Below are 15,407 nucleotides of genomic sequence, written 5' to 3'. Positions count from 1 at the left end.
AGTGGGTGTAGGTGTATTTGCAGGGCTCTTTTGTGCAGACGACTGAGAGATGTCGGCCATGTCCCTGGTGGCACCCTGGAAGGATGCGGAGGAGAAGTTGTTGAGGGCAGTGGTGACTTTGACAGCGACAGGTAAGAAGATGGTGCTCGGGCCAGCTGGGAGCAGCTCGGCATGAAGGAGGCTGCAGATGTCCACGACTACATGTCGAGTGACTCTGAGCCTCCGTGTGCACTGCTGCTCAGAGAGGTCCAGGAAGCTGAGCCTCGGTCTGTGGACCCTGTGGCGAGGGTAGTGCCCTCTGCGATGCATCTCTCTCTGCGGTTGCCCTCCCTCCTGCTGTGCAGGTGGATGTGTCACAGCACTGTGTTGTGGAGCTCCACGTGTCAGAGGTGGACGGCGTGGCCAGCGAGGCTGATGATGCTGTTCGCCCTCCGAGGAGGTCATGACTGCAGCTACGGCGGCCCCCATCCGGAAGATGTACATCTGAGGGGGTCCGCAAGGTAGGTACATGTGTCTGGACACCGGGGTAAGTGTGCAAGTTGGTGAATTTTGTTGTTAGGAGGAGGGTGGTGGAGGCCAAACTTTGTCCAAAGTGACAGAGTGGCCTCCTGCAATGAGTGAGGGTCTCCCCCCACACCTGTCAAATGGACCTTTGCAGCTGCCACAGGCTGATGGCTGCAACACATCCATTTCAACTGGGAGTGTTTTCCCCAGTACGGGAAACAGTCCCAGTTGTTTGTAAAATCCCAACCCTCCTAAAATATCTCGTTAATTAGGTCTGTAAATGACCTGAAATACCAAAATAAATACTTTAAGTGGCACCCTGCCGGCGGGAGTCCCACATGCGGGGGCTGCGCGCGCATGTCAGCACGTCAGTGGGAAACCTGGAAGTGGGCGGGTTGGAGCCGGGCTCCCGCCCGCCCCGGGATTCCCAGACTTTCGTACCCCCCCCCCGCCAGGAACGCACTCGATCGCGGGTGCTAAAATAGAGCCCTTGATGTTTAAACTCTCACTTTAGATACCAGGGGATGTGTGTTGGTCATGTGTTAATGCCTCTGAGACAGGATTAGGGAGAGTAAATTAGCAAAAATAATGTAATATCATATGAAATGAATACTTTTGACCATTGGTAACAAGACCTTATCGTTGTGTAACTGATGCAAAATGGTGAGCAGAACTTTAACACTTGAGCCATGTTTTAGAGTTCATTGGCTTCATATTTAGCTAAAGAATATATCAACATGGAAGAGGGCATTCTGAGCCCAAATATATGTGTTTAAACTAAGTAGAAGAAAAGATCTGACTTGAATTAAAGTTACTTCTTTTGTTTTTACTGATATTGAGGAACTAAATGGGCATATTCCTATCTGTGAATAACTCGATGGGTAAATATTTATCAGACTGGTTATTTGTGGTAGTAAGGGAGTAACTCCATGGGGAAGTATGATCAGTGATGGTATTTACTCATAGAGTTACCCTTTTCTCTAACTCAGCTGACGTAGTAGATCACAAAAAGATATCTGGAGACAAAAATTGGATTAAGCATTGAAGCTAACCAAGGCCACACCTATCCTGAGAGTGCTGAGGACTTGCACAGAGGAACATATTCCATTTTTTGGTGCTGTTACCTTTATAGCTGCTTAAAATTAAAGGTTTACTACCAATTCTATATTCATAACACTATTTTTTTTGTATATTACACTATAATTCTATATTTGATTTATGGGGGTAAATTTTAACCCCATGAACGGGTGGGTTGGGGGCGCTCAGGAGGTGGGTCGGTCAGTGAAATCTTTTAAAGGAGGCTGTGGGCCTCCACTTTGACAGGTTTTTTATTTTTAACTCTTGGAGGCCAGGATTCCCGGACCTTCTGCTTCACACCACGTAAGATGGGGCAAGGAAGCCTGGCACAGCAGATAAGTACCTTTATTGAACTGTGGGACAGGAGGAGCAGGAATGTTTCCTCCAGGCCTAACAAGGTTCCTGCCGCGATCCCACACACAAGATTGGCCGATCTTCTCCCCATGTCCGCCCCAACCCCACGATCTCCGACCTCCCTCCCCATGTCTGACGCCCCCCCACGATCTGCGACCCCCCTCCACAGCCTCTGACTCCCCCGATATCCGACCCCTCCATGACTGAGCCCCCGATGGCCCCCCATGACCGTCGATCCCGATGACTCCCCTGGTGACCGACCCCGACCCCCCCCGATGACCAACCTCCCCCAATGACCGACTCCCCCAACCCCTCCCAATGACCCCTGACCCTGACACCCCCGATGACCAAACCCCCCAATCTCCCGATCCCCCGATGACCGATCCCCCCTGACCTCGACGCCCCCACCCCGATCTCAGACTTACCTGCTGCCATCTGTTCCCTGGCTGCTCTCCTGTCTGACTGACAGCCAGTCTGTTAAAATCGTAAGGACGTCCAGGAAACAACGTACTTCCGGGTTTCCTGTCAGGAATTCCCCCTCACCTGGCCCTCTTCCCGGCTTCCTGTTAAAATTTATCCCATGATTCTTCATTACTGAGCTATTCTGGGATATTCCTGCCAGGTACGTGACAAAGTTGTTGGAATTCCTATATATCGATAAACTCCTTCACTGGAGAGTATTATCAATTAATATGTGAACTTGGCAAACTTTCATACTTCACATGAATGACCAAATTTCATTGTTAACTTGGCAAAGAAGCCTGAAAACCTAACAGCTTAAATTAGAAAGGTTCAGAAAACTTAATAATTAAATATTAAAAACCTAAAAAATCATAACGCGTAAGATGTTAAAGAGCTCATAATGATTAGCAGTGACCTTACTTGCTTCCACCTTTATAGATAGTAAAGAATTGTGACATTGTATACTTAATGGGCTGCTGCTTTTTTAAAAAAAACAAGTTTGATCTATTTCCCTTTTTTTATTTTTGTTAACAACAAATGGATTTATTTTTTACAATACTGAGCCCTGTAAATAGAGTATCACAACACCCGTAATTGGAAGGAATGTCACATCACAATAAGATTGATTGTGGTGTGGTGTGCTGGTCACACAGCACAGCTCACTCACTATCCGAGTGTGGGATTAGGCAGTCATTGCAGCACCGAGAGTTTAGCAGGCAGGCTGGGTGGCTTGAAGAGGGGGATCTTTGAATCTGATAGCGGGAAAAGCAAGAGAAGGAACATGCAGGACGGTGTTCCTTACCAACAAAGCAGTTAGGAGGATCAGGAATTCTGTCCAATTACTTCAAAAATTATCAAATTGAAAACTACGGCAGCTGGAAGAAAACTACACTTAGCAATATTGCAACACGCACAATCACTTGGTTTGAGAATTATTACAGTTTTACAGCTTAAGTTTATAAAGTATTTTATAAACATCCAAATGCAATCACAGCAAGTCTCCCAGCGTTGACTTGGAGGTTTTAACAACAGTCTGCAAAAGCAGAGGAGACTTCTTTCTGTAGTACTTGTTAAGAGTCTGAAGTGAATTTAATTCCGATAATTCAGGCTCAGTCTGTAAACATGTTGCCAAAGAACAGAAACCAGGTTTAGGACATTGAGTGGTGCAGGCATCCACTTTGATTTTTTTTACTGCGGTGACTAGTACCTAGTCACCTCAGAGACATAGGTTTAAATTCAGGGACTGATTTTTCTCTCGCTTTCTCTTTAAGAGCTATTAAAGAATAATTCCAGGCTCCGTGGAGCATCTATTTAATATTCAGTTCCTAGCAATAAATAATTTTTATCTTTCCCTCTCCGCAGTAAAAAAAAATCAAAGTGGATACTTGGTATGAAGATACTGTTTTCAAATCCCTCCATGGCCTTGCCCCTCCCTATCTCTGTAACCACCTCCAGCCTTACAACCCTTCGAGATCTCTGCGCTCCTCTAATTCTGGCCTCTTGCGTATCCCCGATTTTAATTGCTCCACCGTTGACAGCCATGCCTTCAGCTGCCTAGGCCCTAAGCTCTGGAATTCCTTCCCTAAGTTCCCATTATAAATGTGGATATACGAATCTATAATGGAAATATAAAAATAAAGACAGAATGTCCAATTATCCCCTGACTTCTAATCCTTTGTCACCTGAAAACTACACTTCATCTTGACACCCCATGTGCAACACCATGGATGATCGACCGGTAAGAAAATAAAAATTGGTGGCACTGAAGTGTCCAGGGAGTATTCTTGTTATGGTGTTTGATAAAGTATCAGCAGGTGACAGGAATGCCCTAAAATTCCACAGGGGATTTTTCCAGTCTCCTGTCATAACTTAGGTGGGAAATTGGCAGAACCACCAGGGAAATGGTGGCAATGGCTGAAAACGACCATATATCCTGTTTCCCTGGGGGTTCTACTGATTTCTTTCTGAAGTTACAACAGGAGACTCAGAGAACCTCTGCAGAATATCAGGGCCAATGTCTTCGGCTGTGAAATAAGGGAAGGGAAGGTAGACAAAGGTGTATTTGTTGAAGGCATGTTGAAGATGTAGAGAGGACTGTTAATGCACTGGGTGGCGGAGGTAATAAGGGGCACTGTCATCCGTAGGAGTCTGTTGAATGGCTATAGCAGCTGGCAGAGGTGATTTAGCAGTTGCAGTTTCAGCCTCCTCTCCTCTACATGATCTCCTTGTGCTATTTATTGTCTTCTTTCTTTGGGTGCTCCATGGTGATGGCTCATTATATAGCAAAGTTGTATAGCATGCAACATATGATATTAATGTGGGAAACTTTGGCTGGACTGTATTGCAATATGTTCCCTCATCTATCTAGGCCACTGAAACTCTGCTTTAACATGCCTTTAGTGTACTAAATGATAACTTTTATAAATGCATATATCTCATTGTATCAGTGCTCGGCAGGTGTACATGGACTCCATAGAAGTATCATGATCCAGGGCTGCGGAGAGTGGCTGTGCTCTCCTCGGAGTCAATCGTGTACTTTTCATCATCAGTCAAATAATGGGAGGATGGTGGATTCCCTTAAAATAAAGGCATTATGACTGTATCCTGGGGAACTATATATGATCCTGTGCAGTTGGCCATAAACCAACTGCATTAATGCAGTAATAGCTCTTGCGGCTCATGGTGTCAGTTATTGTGTGCAAGGGCTCATAGGGCAATCAATGATGGTCCAGACTTGGGAGAATCCTGCAATTTGAAAAAAGTGCAGTGCCTTCTCATGCTTTTGCTAACTGTCCATGGGTAAAAATAACGAAGTTGCTAACTGTCACAAACAATGCATCAGCACCTGCTTAATACACCTGTGTACTGCAGATTGACGGATGTTGCTGATGTCTTCTGTGGCAGGCTGGAATGAGACTGAGGCTTAAACGTTCCAAGCAAAAATTACCTTGACAGCCACTGGAGTTCAGCTGTAGGTTTGCTTGCAGCATGTGACACAACTATGTCACTTCTTCCCTGGTGAATCTCAGCCTATGTAGACACTGTTCCTCTGAAAAATGTTGGTAGGTCCACTTAGGTCTATATTTGCGATTGGGAGGGTAACAGTGGGAACTCAATCCTCCTTTGGGGTAACATGACATCCCTCCATATCTCTACTTCTTCTTCCTCCAAACAACATAAATAAAAAGGGGTTTCCATAGGAAAATCCATTGTGCCAACTAGTAATTTGGTAGCAAAAACTGGTGGATCAAAACCCTCGCTACAGATCTTCCTCAGCACAGGAAAATAATGTCAAAATAAACCAACAAAAACAGTTGAAAATAAAAGTTTGAAAAGCTGACATTACAGTCACAGGCTGTATTTTAAATAAGCCTTTACTGAAAGGCACTGCCAGCAACCCTGGACTCCCGATTTACACGGCTGAAGTATTTGCCTACTTCCATTATAAAGGCTGATAAATACCATGGATGTCCTAATGATGTCTCTTTCACCCATAGGATACTGAAATGAAGCTTCTGTCCATTTCTGATGGGAACTTCCATACACCTACCTGAAAATGCACGTCATGGGGATTGTGTGCAGAGATCCAGTGTAAGTGATCTCTGCACACAGTCCCGGTTACTTATGCGCTATTTAAGGTAGTAACTGACAGGACAATCCAACCTGTAATCTCTTCAAAACGGAAGATGGCCACTGTTAGCTTGTGGATGACACAAATTTTCAATCTTCTTTTCCAATCTAGATGAAAGGATAAAAAAATGAATTTGTGCTGAGATTAGAATGGATTAATGGAATTTTTTAATATATTAAATTAAAATTACGTGAGACCTGGAATTTTCTTTTAAAGGAGTGTGCCAGAAAAATATCAATATCAAAAATCATATTTATGAGCCTCCATCTAAGTGACAGCCAGTTCATTAGGTAAGAGATAATAAGTTTATCTGTATGTGATATATTACTTTATCTTTCCCTAAGAATAATCTTGTGTATTGGGATGAATTTGTGGCCATTAGTCCCAATTTTAACTCGGGCAAGAATTGGGCGGGTGGGGACCAAGGTGAGTGGAAAATTGCCCTGACCTGGGCAGTGTGAAGCCTCGGCGATTTTAACTCCTGGGTCTCACCTGCATACCTTTGGTTAGTTTCCCACCTGAAACCAGCAGGAAGCAGCACCTGGCCAGCAGGCAGGAGTGGTATGTGGGTTGGCAAGAGGCCGCTGGTTGAGATCGAAGGAATGGTCCCCGGCACTCTGGGAGGGGGTTTCGGGAGGGCCTCGCGATTGGGAATGGGGAGTTTCCCTAAATTTTCCTTGTGGGGCCCGGAGAAGCACTCCTGACCCCCACTAAAGAAAGTAAAAAAAAAATTTTTTAAACTCAGCTCTTTGGGCTTCTTCTGGCCCCGACTCTTCTTCCTGCTAGCTTCATCAGGCGGGAAAGCCACAATAGTTTATGGTGATATAATTGGAGCCTGATCTGCATATTTAAATCATTCTGGGATTCTAGTGGGTGTCCTTCCTGCCTGGTGAGAAGAGCAGGTTAAAATTGAAAATTGCAGGAGGGGAGTGGGTAAGTCTCCCAGATGATTTTTACCATCTGCCGGGTGGGCAAGGTTAAGATTGCTCCTATTGTGTCTCACAAGATGTGAACAAGGACTGTCTGCTATACCTTCAAAAGCTTATTGCTGATGAATGTGACAAATTAAAGAATTAAAAGTGTGATGATTTTAAGCTGCATCATCCAAATTCCAGCCTGAGGAAAATAAATCTGGCACAGCATTTTTTTAAAAAGAGGATGTTACAATTGCAACTTAAACTTACCAAGTAATACTGCACCTACAGAAAGAGGATATGGAGCTGAAAAGTTGTGAAGAGGAAACTATCTTGTGTGATCTGTCTCAGAACTAAAGCTCAATTGGGATTATGGAGGTTAGCTCATGTGGATTTTTTTCCATTTAACAATTGGAAGGTGGATATCAGTTTTGTACTGTGGAACTATTTTTAAACATTATTATGGTTAGTTTCTTATTTTTGATATATTTGGATTTTTTTCTTAAAAGGGACTAATGGGGTAGGACAGGGAGAGGTTGTGGTCACACAGTTGCTATATGAGATTGCCAGGCATGTCTAGTTGTGACAATATCCTTGGTTGATACTGGGTTCAACCAAAGGTTTGGGTTGGATGGGGTGAGTTTATTATTACATGGAAATCCCCTTTATGCTAGGTAGTTTTAAAAAGAAGCATAAATTAGCACCATTTATAAAGTGCAGTTTGTTTGTAAAAGTATAACAGGGTCTCCCTACCTTTGAATTCCCCCTAGCACTGGCTTCACACATTTGATACATACATTTGTTGTAATTGTACCACAAGAAAACCCCCTTCCTAAAATCCTGGACACATTACTGCATGGTTTTAACCTTACTTTGAATTGCATTATTGATTGAAGAATTTTCATTCTTCTGCAAAATTTTTTTTAAAACAGTCTGTAACCTGGGAGCACATTTTGACTGTGCAAATACAGTACACATAGCTTTATTCTCATTTATAGGGCCTCCTCATTGGTAGTCTGTAAATGAATAAGTTTTGCATATCTGTTGGACGCTGATGACTTTCACACTAGAGTTCATTGATGTGTTTCTGTTGGTCCACAGACCTCTATACTTGGAATTCATTAATATTTTCTTCTCTCTCTAAAGTAATTTCCTGTATACCTTCATTCTGTGTCACAGTTTTGTATTCCATCCCCTCTCTATTATTTTGTATATTTTTTTTGTATTTGGTATAAATTCCTAGATTACAATTTTTAAAAAACTAAATGTTTTGCTTTACTTTGTCTATTGCCAGCTTGGCTCAGTGATAGCACTCTTGTGTCTGAGTCTGAAGATTATGGGTTCAAGCCACACTTCAGGACTTGAGCACATAATGCAGGCTGACACTTAAGAGCAATACTAAGAAGATGGGCCTCAAAAATCCAAAGGCCTCATGATTACAGAATCAGCAGAAGGGCACCTAATTTACATTGGGCCAGCAGGTGCCTATGCCATTGCAGGATCACCTTTGACGCCTGTCTGCCCCCGAGACCTTAGTGCCCACCTTGCCACCATATACAAGAGGACTGATCCAATTTTCAAAAAAAAAAAGACCTTTTCTTTGGGGATTCAGGCCCATCACCTCAGCTGGACCCCCTGATGGGGCCCATTTGTACCCATCTAGAGGCTGGGAAGCTTACCTTATATGGCCTACCGGCCTCTAATAAAACGTTGGGTTCCTACTAAGCCAGGGAAGTGGAAACTCCCACGTGTAGAACCTCTGCTTTTGGCTCTACTCTTGGTCGACGACATTGTATGGGGCGGATGGAAGTTCCACCCCTTACAACGCCAATTGAGAAATCCCACAATCGGTGGGAACTTGGCTGCCTACCACTTTACGATGGATTCCACCCAACCTTCACTAGAGTCCAGTGAAATATGAGGCTATGCTGTCTAGGTGAATGTAAAGGATCCCATGGCATTATTTGGAGAGCAGGGAGTTCTTCTAGTGTCCTGATCAAAATTCATCCCTTAACCAACATCCCACAAATCAGTTCATCCATTCATTTATCTCATTTGTTTAATATAGGATCTTGCTGTTTGCAAATTGGCTGCCACATTGACTGATAAAACAACAAGTGGCTACATTTAATTAATTGACTGTAAAGCACCTTGGGACATCCCGAAGATGTGAAAGATCAATATAATTTTCTTTTCAGGTTTTGGTGAATTAACTTTTGATGATTCCTGTGTAACTGTCCAATATTTTACTTAAAGTATTGCCATCTAAATGAAGCCTTCAACCAACTGCAATACAGATAGAATAACTGAGTGATTCGTAATGCATTTCCTTGATAATGAACTGCAGTAAAACATGACAAAATACACCAATATGTACTTAATAAATACATTATTTAAAATAAAATGTCTTTGCACTTTTTACTTGTTTAATAAAAAAGTTAAATGAAATAAGAATAAATTTCAATTATCACTTAAACCCCAAAGCAAAAGTCACAAATTAGCAGGCTAGACTGTACATTGACAGCAACTGCCTTGTGTTAAGCCTGCTCAACTTATTTATGCCACAGAACAGATTTTTCTATTCATTGAGATGTTATCTTTCTTTATTTAATGGCAGCCCCACCTATTTCCACTATGTGAACAGCATCGCCATAGCACTGATAAGACCTGCAACACTCTGGACATTGGAAGTAATCCTCAAAAGCTTTGACAGTGCAAAGGTCTTTCAAAATGACTAATTAACAACAAATTGACATTAGTCCTGTCATCTTGTCACTAATTTTGTTTTTAAAATATAACCTATTTTGAACTTTGATGCTGGCTAGCTGACTGACTGACTGACTGACCTGCTGTGTAATTCCAGCATTTTCTGTTCTTACTTCCAGTATTTACCATTTTTTCTTTTAATTCACCCTATTTGCTTTGACTTTAGCCACCTCCCTCTACTTGTATACCTTTACCATGTGATCAACTACTACCTAAAGTGTCTTTCTTGATCTGTTACCATTAACAGGTGCCCCTCCATAGTATGAACACGTCTGGAGGTTTTTAACCCTGCATGCACATTACATTAATCCACATTAAATGACATCTTCCACAAATGGCCCCATTCACCTAATTTATCTAAATCAGCCTGCAATTTATTAATTTAGTCTGAATTAACCCCTGCTCACATTTTTGCATCATCTGTGAATTTAAGAATTGTTTAATTTAAGCCCTCCACTAGATCATTAATGAAAATGGACAGCAGTGGTCCAACACAAGAGCCCTGAAAAACTCCACTCATTACTGGGCCCCAATCCGATCCACCCCTCTTAATGACAACCCTCTGCTTATGTAATTTCAACCAGCTGCTTATTCAAAGTAATAACTGTTCAATAAACACATGAGAATTTTTCCTAATAGGTCTGTATGTGGTGTAAAAAGGTGTCAATTTGGCTCAGTTGGTAACAGGTTTGCTTCTGAGCCATAAGCTTACAGCTTTAAGCTCAACTCCAGGATTTGAGCACATTAGCTAGGCTGACACTTCAGTCAAGTATTGAGGGGGTGCTGCATTGTCAGAAATGCCATCTTTTGGATGAAACATTAAACCAAGACCCTGTCTGACTGTTCAGGTGGTTGTAAAAGATTTCATAATCTTAGCCAATATTTATCCCTCAGCCAACACTACTAAAACACGATGTCTGCTCATTTATCACATTTTCTGTTTGTGGGACCTTGCTGTGTGCAAATTGACTGCTGCTTTTGCCTACATGACACCAGTGACTGCAGTTCAGAAGTAATTTATTAGCTGTAAAGAGCTTTGGGACATCTTGAGAATGTGAGAGGCATTATATAGAAATTCAAGTTTTCTTTTCTTACTTTATCAAAAGTTTTTTGGAAATCAAGGTGTACAATAACAACCAAACTATCTTCATCCACCATTTTTAGTCAATCAAGTTACTGAGGCAGGATCTAAAAACCATATTTAGTATCCCAAATCACCACTGAATCACATCATGTATCATGGGAAGGAGGGATTCCATTTCATGGGGCACTGGCACCAGTACTGGGACAGGTAGGAGCTGTACCGCTGGGATGGGCTCCACCTGAACTGGAATGGGACCTGTGTCCTAGTGGAAAGGATAAATAGGGCTGTTGATAGGACTTTAAACTCGTAAGACAGGGGGAGGCATCTGGTCAAAATAACAAAGTCTGAAGGTAAAAGAAATAGGAAATGAGAGTAAAGGTCAGACCAAGGTAAAGAACAAGGGTAACATTAATGGTCAGGGAACAATACAATTATGTGTACAAAATGACTTAAAAATAAAGTGAGGGGAACAATTATTAAAAACAAATTAAATTGTCTGTAGAGCAATGTGCACAGTATCCGAAACAAAACAAGGGAACTGGAGGCAATAATTCGTAGCAAGGAGCCAGATGTAGTAGAGATAACTGAAACATGGCCACATAAAGGACAGGACTGGCAGTTAAATATTGCAGGATATAATGTATTTAGAAAAGATAGCGAAGGAAGAAATGGGGGGGAGGGGCAGTAATTAGGGACCCGCCTCCGGCGACTTGGTTACGTGCACACATCTAAACGTGCCTCCATTGGAGCTGGGTTGTGGTCACGCTGGAAAAATTGTTCATTTTAACTTCCCACCCGCCCCCAACCCACTTGTTCTTGCGGGTTAAAACTCCCCCCATGGGAATCAATGACTTACTGAATATATGAGCCAGTGGCTCTCACACAACTTCCAAAGTCTTGAATTTCAATGTGTTCATGCAGAAAATATCTCAAAGAGGCTGAATTTCATCTCTGTAATGGCCGTGGTGCGTATGGGCGTCATGGAGTGGAGATCAGTCATACACTCCAACCAATGCATTATTTCCTACCTAACATGCCCAATTGTGCATTATTCTGTATGTGACACACACCCACTTGTGTACATTATTCTTTACCTAACACACACCAGCCTGTGTATTATGCCCTATATAACACACTCTAATCTGTGCATTATCTTTAAGTGACATATTCCAGCCTGTGCTGTGTGTGTTGCCCTCCAAACTGTGCATTATGCAACACATAGAAGAATATTATGAAAAATATTCCCTAACAAAACAACTTCTTTAAATCCTCAGTAGTGACATGCAGAATGTTTCACGAAGGAATTATCATATACTTGGGAAACAGAATGATGCCGTTGCAATATCTTTGTTATTATGATTGTTATTTTCTAGTTCCCGATATGTCTGAGCACTTATTCATACAGCAATCGGTTTGAAGTAACATGGAACACTTAATAAAGTAATTAAAATGGAGTGTAAAATTCTCAAAATGTCAGTAAACAGCATCACTATACCTTTGTTTGAGTAACAGTAACAGATGGTGCAAGGATCCAAAGTTTACAGGTGAAGAAAAGTTAAATTGCTGTTACGGTAAGAAAAGCAATTAAGATAGCTGCCTTCCAAATGCTGTTATTGTATATAACAGATTAAAAAAAACATATTATTGTGCAGTAATGCACAACCAGACTTTGACATTTTACTTAAAACAGATGGCAAATCTGAGCAAGAGAATTATTTTACAGTAACTACGTTTTCAATAGTCTGTGCAGCAAATATTGATTAATTGAATAAAACTCTTACACACAGGCCCCTGTTCAGTTCTGTGTAACTCAATGGACTTCAGTGGGTGAGAGTTGTCCATCTTATTTTAAAGGAAAAGAAGTACACAGCCTTTAATAGTAGATTATTTTCTCATTTTTTTAACGTCTCTTGCTACCACACACCATTCACTGGTCTGAGGGGATCAGTAGAACAAGTGACTTACTCCTAGGCCTTTGTGTATAGTGCTCTTTATCCAGCTTCTGGCACAAGGGCGAGAGCGCCCCAAGAAATGACCTCCCTTCCCTGCAGGTAAGTATCATGTCTCCTGTATTACCAGAATGTCTCATGTAGATGACAGTGTGTGATATCTTGGATCCCATCATTTTGTGGCCCATTGTGTTGGAGCATCTAGTCTGTGTATTTTTTTTCTAATGTAATTTATCCTCATATCTTTAAGTTCACTTGACCTTATGCCTCTGCTATCCAGGGGGTAGCCTGTTTTTTATGGTTTCCACAGGCTTCTATGCTAGCCATTCTATAACCAGTTACTGAGAGATGTGTGAGAGATCAACCCTGTGGTGACTCTCCTTTGATTTTTCACTCCATTACTGTGGGAAGCAACTTGTGTCAACTGAACAGCTCCCGGTGATAGTGTGGCAGAGATCAGCAACACCTGGTATAGGGACTCATTGTTCTAAACCCATGTCCTAATGCATTTAATAATTCACAGTTATACATATCTACATTAACTACATTTGGAAAAGTGCCATTTTAATTGCTTTTCTTACCGTAAGTGCAATTTATTTCTTTAGATCCATAAACTTTGGATTTATGAGTTATCTAATATGCTGTTCTACAAATAAAGAAACAGGTGACACATTGCACCACTGTGCCAACTCTGTTGTGGCACTTCCTTTATTGTCTCTGAAGTTGATGTTCCCTCCCCCTTTAGTTCCAAAGACCTCCCATAGAAATCAGAAAAGAAGTTTCCCGGATAATGTACAGCCATAAATCTGCTTTAAACTAAATAAATATTTTGGCTCTAACCATCCGACATAATGATAGACTGGAGTGTGAACAGCATAGAAATAAAAAACTGATCATTTTTGAATTAAATTCAGGAAACTTTCTATTTAAAAATCTCTGAAAAAACTGTAGAACAATGGATTCCTGAGAGTGATTAAAAAGCAGTAATTTAATCAATGAACTCGAATGAAATGATAAATTCTGAGAACAAAGTTTTAGTGGTTTATCACCATCACTTGTTTGTAGATGATTTTCTTTTTGCTTTTTGACAATTACCTCCCTTTACTTTTCTCTCTTCTTCTGAACGCAGTAAGTCATGCACTGGCATAGATCCACAGCTGGCAGTAGCCATATGATACCACAAAGCATCACAGCCCACCCTTTACCTAACCTGCTTCTACGATTTTACCAGTGGCAGCGTGTTCTAAATATTCTTTCACTTCTGTAAATTGCATTTATAACATAGCACCCACAGCAATTCGTTCCTCATATGCTCTGTAATGCAAATAAGTCACTCCTGTGAGAGCCATCATAACAGCTTCATACCTGCAGTGCTCTTGGATATTGCAGTCAGCACCACTTGGTTTATTTTGAACTAACTATCTCTCCCTCCGTTATCCTCCACATACAATACACTCTGCTTCAAACTAAAATCTGGAGAATCCTATGTAGTATAATGAAAAATTGGAACATACATTTTATCAACACAATACTTCAGCAACTTTCGCTTAATATGCAGTGAACAAACTTGTAAAAAGGTTACATTGGGGTGCATATCATATAGTTATTCTACAGGTGCTGTGTGGCTAATATCATACACCAATTGCATGGAAGATACATGCCGTTCACCAGATGATTTGAAATGCTTAACAAATTGATCCTCAATCATTAACAATAGCTAATTTTTAACATGACAGTGTACAGTGTAACACTTGAAGTTAAGGCTATAGTTATACTGACACTTTAGCATTAATGTGAAGTGATTTCAGTCACAAACATGCCAGTGTAACTTGGTAGTCAGGTCCTGAGCTGACTTCCACGTAGATTAAAGCTGGGGGTTGTAAGGCCACTTCTAGTGGATATTTTTAGACTGCTTGGACTTCACTTTGGGTGTAGTATAACTCCAGCTTGGTGCAAAGCAATGTTTTTAAAATGCTCAGAAACTTAGTATAGGATCTTTTTAATGCTATGAGAGGAGTGATGTTGCCTCTGCCCATACTTGCATGAAAAAGACACGTGCGCATACCTCCATTGTCACTGAGCTCAATGCAAGGTGGAGCTGGCTACACAACTCGGGTCTGCTAGCTATGCATTGCACTGTGCAGATACTGGTTTGAGACCAGTGTTTGTAGTATGACAACAGTATAAGACATTCTTAAACTTAACAATACAGGACAGAAATGAATTGTCAGCATTTGCACTAGTATGCACAGGGATTGAAACTGAAGCATATATAAACTTTGCAGTCCCAGACATGAATGAATTGTTCATTTTTGCTATTAGTATGCTGTGCATGTACAAGAGTCAATGCTGAGACATACATGAGTCATAAAGTAAAAGACGTGAATGAATCTCCAGTTTTTGCTCAGTCTGTGACAGAAATAAAAGAAATTGCATTTGTATAGCACATTTAACGACTTCCCAAAGCGCTTTACACCCAATGAAGTACTTTTTGAAGTGTGGTCACAGTTGTAATGTAGGGAAACAGCAGCCAATTTGTGCACAGCAAGGTCCCACAAACAGCTATGAGATATAACATGACCAGATAATCTGTTTTAGTAATATTGGTTGAGGAATAAATGTTGGTCAGGACACCAGAGAGGGCAGATGAAACCTCGGTTTAACAT

The 15,407-nt window shown here is 41.4% G+C and overlaps 1 long non-coding RNA gene across 3 annotated transcripts in view; it reads right to left on the bottom strand.

Moving 5' to 3' along the window:
• The window catches only part of LOC137332381 (uncharacterized), a 143,173-nt gene that overhangs the window by 24,814 nt on the left and 102,952 nt on the right, over window positions 1-15,407 (bottom strand). For 2 of the 3 annotated variants that reach the window (XR_010965647.1, XR_010965650.1), the window contains exon 3: window positions 6,061-6,135. This is a non-coding gene — a long non-coding RNA (uncharacterized lncRNA). Of the gene's footprint in view, window positions 1-2,360; window positions 2,499-6,060; window positions 6,136-15,407 lie in introns of all 3 variants that reach the window. The other variant, XR_010965649.1, reaches the window with a different exon arrangement.

Source organism: Heptranchias perlo, chromosome 14 (genome assembly GCF_035084215.1).
Source record: "Heptranchias perlo isolate sHepPer1 chromosome 14, sHepPer1.hap1, whole genome shotgun sequence".
Classification (NCBI taxonomy): domain Eukaryota; kingdom Metazoa; phylum Chordata; class Chondrichthyes; order Hexanchiformes; family Hexanchidae; genus Heptranchias; species Heptranchias perlo.
Note: the sequence above shows the minus strand (reverse complement) of the source record. Positions and strands in the feature narration are given on the sequence as shown.